This window comes from Cenococcum geophilum (genome assembly GCF_001692895.1).
Source record: "Cenococcum geophilum 1.58 unplaced genomic scaffold K441scaffold_57, whole genome shotgun sequence".
Lineage (NCBI taxonomy): Eukaryota > Fungi > Ascomycota > Dothideomycetes > Gloniales > Gloniaceae > Cenococcum > Cenococcum geophilum.
In genome coordinates this window covers 323844-330819 of record NW_027137615.1, presented here as the reverse complement: position 1 = coordinate 330819, position 6976 = coordinate 323844, and positions in this window count along the sequence as shown.

The window sequence follows — 6976 nt, the reverse complement described above, 5'->3', positions numbered from 1 at the left end:
AATACCCCCCTACCGCGGGTGGTGGAGGTTTATGTCTCCTAATAGGATAGACTCTATGCCTTCGGTTTTAAGTAAGCTTATTACTAATATAATGTTCTCTATTTATAGGACCCCTTCGACCCTAGGGTTATATATATTAATAATTTGTACCGGTCCTCTATATATCTGGATTGTTATAACTATAATATCTGGATTAACTACCTGCTATAACTATAAGGATAGGCTAATAGTCTTACTGATTATAAAGTATACGTATGTGGCTACTTTTGGTTTATATAGGAGCTAGAATCCTTAGGGGCAGTATATTAATTATGTATAGGTATTGTAGTACGGCTCTTATATAGTAAGGATATAGTGTTTCTCTGGGTCTAGACTATCTAGTAAGGGCCTTATAAGACGGTGGTTTGTGTTGCTATAGTTATACTATATAATGGATAGGTAGCGGACCCCTAGTGAGGGTCCTTCGCCTCTCCGTTATTTCTCGCTTTTTCTGTTTCCACTTTCTCTAGGATATTTAAAACTTCTATCTCTTATGTCTATACCCTAGTTACTACTTATTTTATATAGAGCTTTCTATTCCCGTGTCTTGTGTTCCTACTAGCGCTTCTATATTTAAATCTAATATTATCTCTAGTTTCTCCCCTATTCTTATTAGTTAGCTATATACCCTTTAAGAGTTAGCTATAAATGTTATATTTACCGCGTTAAGTTTAATTCTTAATTGTCCTGGTTTTGAGCTTACTATAGCTGTCTATAAGGGCCTTCCTATAGGGCGTTCTCTCCCTTATATCCCCTGTGACCCTTATATCCCTATACGGTCTGGTAATGTTGCGCAGCGTCGCTTCTAGCCCGTTAAGGCTTGGGATAGCTGGCCTAGCCCCCTAGTATTAAAGGTAGGAAACGCTAGAAAGGCACCTACGCCTCCCTAGCTTATTACCTATTGTTTCCATTTATATAACCTAGCGTATAGTTATTCCTGTAGCTGTTAAGCCCTTACCTTCCGTCTCCTGTATTTAATGCAGTCTTTTCTCTCCTACGCCTTATATATGCTTTAGTAGCAGTTTACGCATTTTGTTTAGTCTTAATTTAAGTAGTGTCTTGTATTATGGGGGCCTGTATAGTAGCCGTAGCATACCTATGCTGCGTACGTAGATTAAGTGTGTCCCTATTGTATATAGCGATAATATTATTTTAGGCGGAGTCTATGGTTATAGAGCCTTGTGTTATATATAAGGCCATTTATAATAATGCCTTTTTAAATAAGGAGTTTTTACATTCCTAGTGTATGTGTGCTAACGATAAGGGAGCTATATATTTAACCGGCGTTTCCCTAGCGAGTCTCTAGCGACCCTTATATTCTTTTATTATTCTTATTATATGCTTAGTTTGCATTTTCCTATTAAAGCTATTAGATTTAGGTAATCTTAAGTTCTAGTATAAGGCGTTCCGTTTATTTTACTATCTTATATATAGTTGCTGTATTATCCGCCTAGCGTCCCTTTTCTACCCTAAGGCTCAGGGGAACCGCTAGGACTTCGACTAGGTAATCTTTATGGAGCACTTTTATACTAATACGTTCTCCTAGCCTGTCCCCTGCCCTAATAGCTCATTCCTTTACCTGTTGGTCCCTTAGGGTAACTCTAATATCTCCGCTCCTAAGGTGCCGGACTATAATAGCGTTATAAACCTTTTTGCGAATCTCTATAAGGACTTCTATTTCTAATTATCCCTTAAGCCCCTCTGCTTTTTTTATGTTTGGTTATATTATAATTATATACCCGGATATTGTCTTTAGGGGGGTAGGTTCCCTATACTATAGACATACAGCTACGGCGGCCTAAGTGCGGTTCGCCGGTAAGGAGGGATTTTATTTATTTTTAATTTTGCTTAGCCGTTAGAGGATTTAATTAAGGGTTTACTGGAGGGGCGCCTAAGGTTTACTAGATTGGCGAAGCCATTCTACTAGCTATATTAGTTTGTTATGGCTAATAGTTGCTCCCCTATAACTGCGGATACTAAACGCGTTTAATAGGTGTCTGTATAAGTAGAGGTTGTAAATAGTATTACGCGCAGAGCGTATGCGGCAGGGGCCGTATAGCGTAGCGTAGGTCACCTGACCACCTACGGCCCGATAGATAGTCCGACCTCAGCCCCCCCTATTTAGGCACCGCGATCCTTACGATCCTCTGCGAAAAGAAAAGAGAAGAACAATTGAGACCAAAAACCCCCCTACCGTGACCCGAACAATAGGCTTTATATTTTGTTAGATGCCTTCTTAATAGAGGTCTTTCCGCTTTATGGTGTGGTATTCGCCCGTTCTTGTTGTGGAGGGCCATTTCTGGGCGTGGTTTTGGTGGACGCGCGCGAGTACAAACCACCGTCGTTTGACGTGTGCCTCCCCTACAATGCATGCATCTCAGGGGGATTCTCTAGGTGTTTTTCAGGGTTCTTTTGGTTGGTTTTAGTCTTTTTGGGCCGGGTATAGCAAGAGCTCCTTTTAAGGTCTACTAGTCTATTAATATAGTAAGCTTTATACCCTCCTGTATTACCTTAAAACATATTTATACTAAAAACCCCTTAAGCTTTAACTTCTCCCTTAAGAATCGCTTAACCGATAGTAACTTAACCTCTACTACTCTGATGCTATTAATTTGTTCCTTAAGTATCTAGTTATTATCTATTAATTAATTAACTATATCCTATAGTTAACCTACTGTTACTAGCTGTAAATCCGTATCCTATATACTAGTGTCCCCACTTATTCCTAAAGTAGTTACTACCATTAATAGCGTTATAACTGGTGCTTTTGGTAGTATATTGTTTAACTTTATTAATACTATAACTAGGTAGTAAATCTGTAACGAAGCCTTATAGGGAATACTATAGTAAACTCGCAAATAGGCTAGGTGTATAGGTAAATAAGAAGTTAATAACGTAATAATAACTAGTAGAGTGGTTGCCTAATAGATTAACTCTAATTATATTCTAAGATTTACTATAAAGAAGAGAACTATCTAGGTAGGGACTGTAGTCCTTTAAATATATAATACTGCGCCTAAGAAATACTAAGTATATTAAATAATCTAAGTACATAACGTTCTAATAGATCTCACAGATCTAATATTCCAAACTTATAATGTAACGGGCTATATAACTTAGCTACCCCTTATCCTATAGCTTAATTAGTTCTAGCGCCTCTTATACTATCTTAACTAACCCATTTATATCTATTCTTAGTAGTCGTACTACTATTAATATAAGGTCTGTAATAGCAGAACTCGGAATATAATTATATAATTAATCTAAAAGAAGGTAAATAATAGCTAAATCTTTCTATCTATAAACTCTTTTATAAAGAGCTTAAGATTTTACGGAAGTACCTTAATAGGTTACTAGAAAAGGGGTAAATCCAGCTTAGTAAGTCGCTAGTAGGTACGCTAATCCTCTTTATCCTAAAACTAAATAGAACTATAAGGCTATATATAGACTATCGCGGTTTTAATAATATTATAATTAAGAACTGTTACCTACCACCACTAGTTAGTAAAATGCTAGATTAACTATTTAGGGTAAAGATCTTTATAAAGTTAAATCTATAAGACGCCTATTATAAGCTCTATATTAAAGAAGGGAATAAGTAAAAGACTGCTTTTAAGACCTAATATAGCCACTTTAAGTATCTAGTAATGCCTTTTAAGTTAGCTAATACGCCTATAATATTCTAATTATATATTTACAGAGCCTTAGGGGGACTAGTTAACCATATATATATTATCTATTTAGATAACATCTTAATCTACTTAGAAGATAGGAATTAATATAAGTAACGTGTCCGCGAAGTACTGGAATATTTAGATAATTAGGGCCTCTACGCTAAGGCGTTAAAGCATATCTTTAATACTAAGCAGGTTAAGTTTCTAGGTTATATTATAATGCCTATAGGTATAGTTATAGACTTAGTATAGGTGTAAATAATTTAAGAGTGGCTAGAGTTAGGGAGTTATTAGGATATATAAGTGTTTCTAGGCTTTACTAATTTCTATAGGCGCTTTATTTATAACTACTTAAACGTCGCCTAATACCTATTTAACTATATTATAAAAGCTTCCTAAGACCTAACCTAAAGAGTAAAAAGCTTAAAGGCGGTAAGGAAGAAAACTAAAAAAGGACTAACTAAATAGTATAAGCTATAGTTATAGCCCGGAAAGGTTTAGGAGGCCTTTTAGAAATTACGCGTAAAGTTTATAGAAGCTTTATTACTGCGGTATTTTAACCTAAATCAGCTATTAATAATAATCACTAATATATTAAATTTTGCCCTTATTAGTATTCGATTATAACCTAATAGGTATTTAAACACTACCTAGCTCTACTAGTATTCTATAATAGAAAATTCTAAGGACTTAAAGTTAGGTATTTTACCCATAATAAGGAACTACTAGCTATAGTTAACTGTTTTAAATAGTAGTAATATTACCTTAAGTACGCGAGCTATACCACTCGTATACTCTTAGATTATTATAATTTACGCCACTTTATAACTATAAAGGAGCTTATACTTTAATAAGCTAAATATATAAAAGAGCTTATATAATTTAATTTTAAGATTAAATATAAGCTAGGGGAAAGTAACTCTATTAATAGACTGTTATAACGGCTAGACTATACTAAAGGCTTTAAAATGGGAGAAGGAAAATAAATAATAGATATTTTACTCCCTATATTATAGAATAAGCTCTAGGTATAGAATGCTTAAGTACCTATAGCTTTATATACTAAGTCTTAGGTAGTATAAGTATAAGGGGGCTATAAGGACACGATTGTGGAATAGGATAGATGCTAGTAGCAATTAAGAAATGCGAGTTCTTTACCAGGAAGACCGATTTTATAGGATTTATTATTAAACTAAGCCAACTTAATATAGATCTAAAAAAGATTAAGGCTATAGTAAATTAGTAAGAACTAGAGAACGTTATATAGTTAAGATTGTTCCTAGGGTTTTATAATTACTACAGAAGGTTTATAGCGCAATGGTTAAAAGATATTAAGCCATTTACGCGATTAATAAAGAAAGAAGAACCGTAGATATAGGGAAAGGAATAATAAGAACTATTTAAAGAAGTTAAGAGATTGTTTACCTAGGAGCCAGTTCTTAAAATCTATTAACTAGGACTAGAGACGGTTATAAAAATAAATGCATTAGACTTTGTACTAGGAGTATACTTTATATAAAAGTATTTAGACAGATGGCATCTAGTAGCATACTATAGTTAAAAGATAACACTACTAGAGTTAAACTATGATATTTATAATAAGAAGTTATTAGGTATAGTTATAGCACTAAAGAAATAAAAAGCATTCTTATAAGGTATAGAGGAACTATTTATAGTTAAAACGGATTATAAGAACCTAATAGGATTTCTAATAATAAAGGAACTTAACTAAAGATAGGTTAGATGGGTAGAGATACTTATAGAATACTATTTTAAGATTTAGTATACTAAGGGTATAGATAACACGCAAGCCGATACGTTAAGTTAAAAGGCTAAACTATAAAATAACGAAAAGCTATTAGGGGCTTTACTGCAAAAAGATATAGATAGACTAATTAGATATAATTATCTAAAAATTACAGCAACTTAGGAAGACGAATTAGAGAGAGTTTATAAGTCACTAGAGAGCTTTTAGGTATAAAGAATTCTAAAAGTATAACTAAAAGATCTATAGATGGATATATATAAAAACTAAGAAGTAAAGTATATCCTAAGAAGTATAGCAGAGCACTTTATAGAGAATTTCTATAAAGGACTAACTTGAGGACATAATGGAGCTATAGGCTTAGTGCTAAGATTTTAAGAGGAGTATATTATTAATAGAATCTAGAGGATAGCTAAAAAGGTCACTAAAGAGTATCTAAATTACTAAAGAAATAAACTAATAAGGTATAAGCTATACGGAGGGCTATAACCTATTAAAATACTGGAGAGACTATAGGAAGTTATATTATAGGACTTTATTATTAAGTTGCTAAAATTAAAAGACCCTATTATAGGATAAGATTATAATACAATCTTAGTAATAGTAGATAAGCTTATAAAGTAGGGATACTTTATAGCCTATACGGAAGAAATATCAGCAGAAGATATCACTAGAATCTATATTAAAGAAGTATTCGCAAGATATAGAGCACTAAGTAAGATTATATTAGATAGAGATCTAAGATTTATAGCAGTATTTTAAGAGGTATTCTTGGCGGAGCAAGGAGTTTAAGCAGCAACTTCCACCGCATATTATCCGCAGATAGACGGTTAAATAGAAAGATTAAATTAGACACTAGAGCAGTATCTAAGGCACTATATTAATCACGTATAGAATAATTAGGTATTACTGTTACTAGTTATATAGTTTATATATAATGCAACACCTTAAGAAGGAATAGGTACTTTACTATTTAAGGCAAATTATGGGTATAAGCCAAGAACATTATTATCGCTACGTTAAGTAAGAAAGATAAGTAGTATAGCTAAGTAAAGAATAGAGACTTTAATAAATATTTATGTAGACCTTACGGAAATAGCTAAAGTAGTACAGTAAAGAATAAAAAGATACTACGATACTAAGAGATCTAAGGGACTAGATCTTAAGGAGGGAGATAAAGTATGGCTACTATACAAAAATTTTAAAAGTCGATAACTAAGTAAGAAGTTAGACTACGTTAGACTAGGACCTTTTAAAATTAAATAAAGAATTTTACTAGTTATATTTAGGTTAAACCTACTAGCTAAAATAAAAATCTACCTAGTATAGTATATTGTAATATTAGAGCTAGTACACGGGAATATTAAGCTACTAGTTTACGAAGCAGACACGTACAGAGGAAAAGAAAAGGATAAATGGTAAGTTTTAAAGATCGTTAGTTATAAGGATATTAACAATAAAATATAGTATAAAGTAAAGTAGATAGGCTATAATAAGA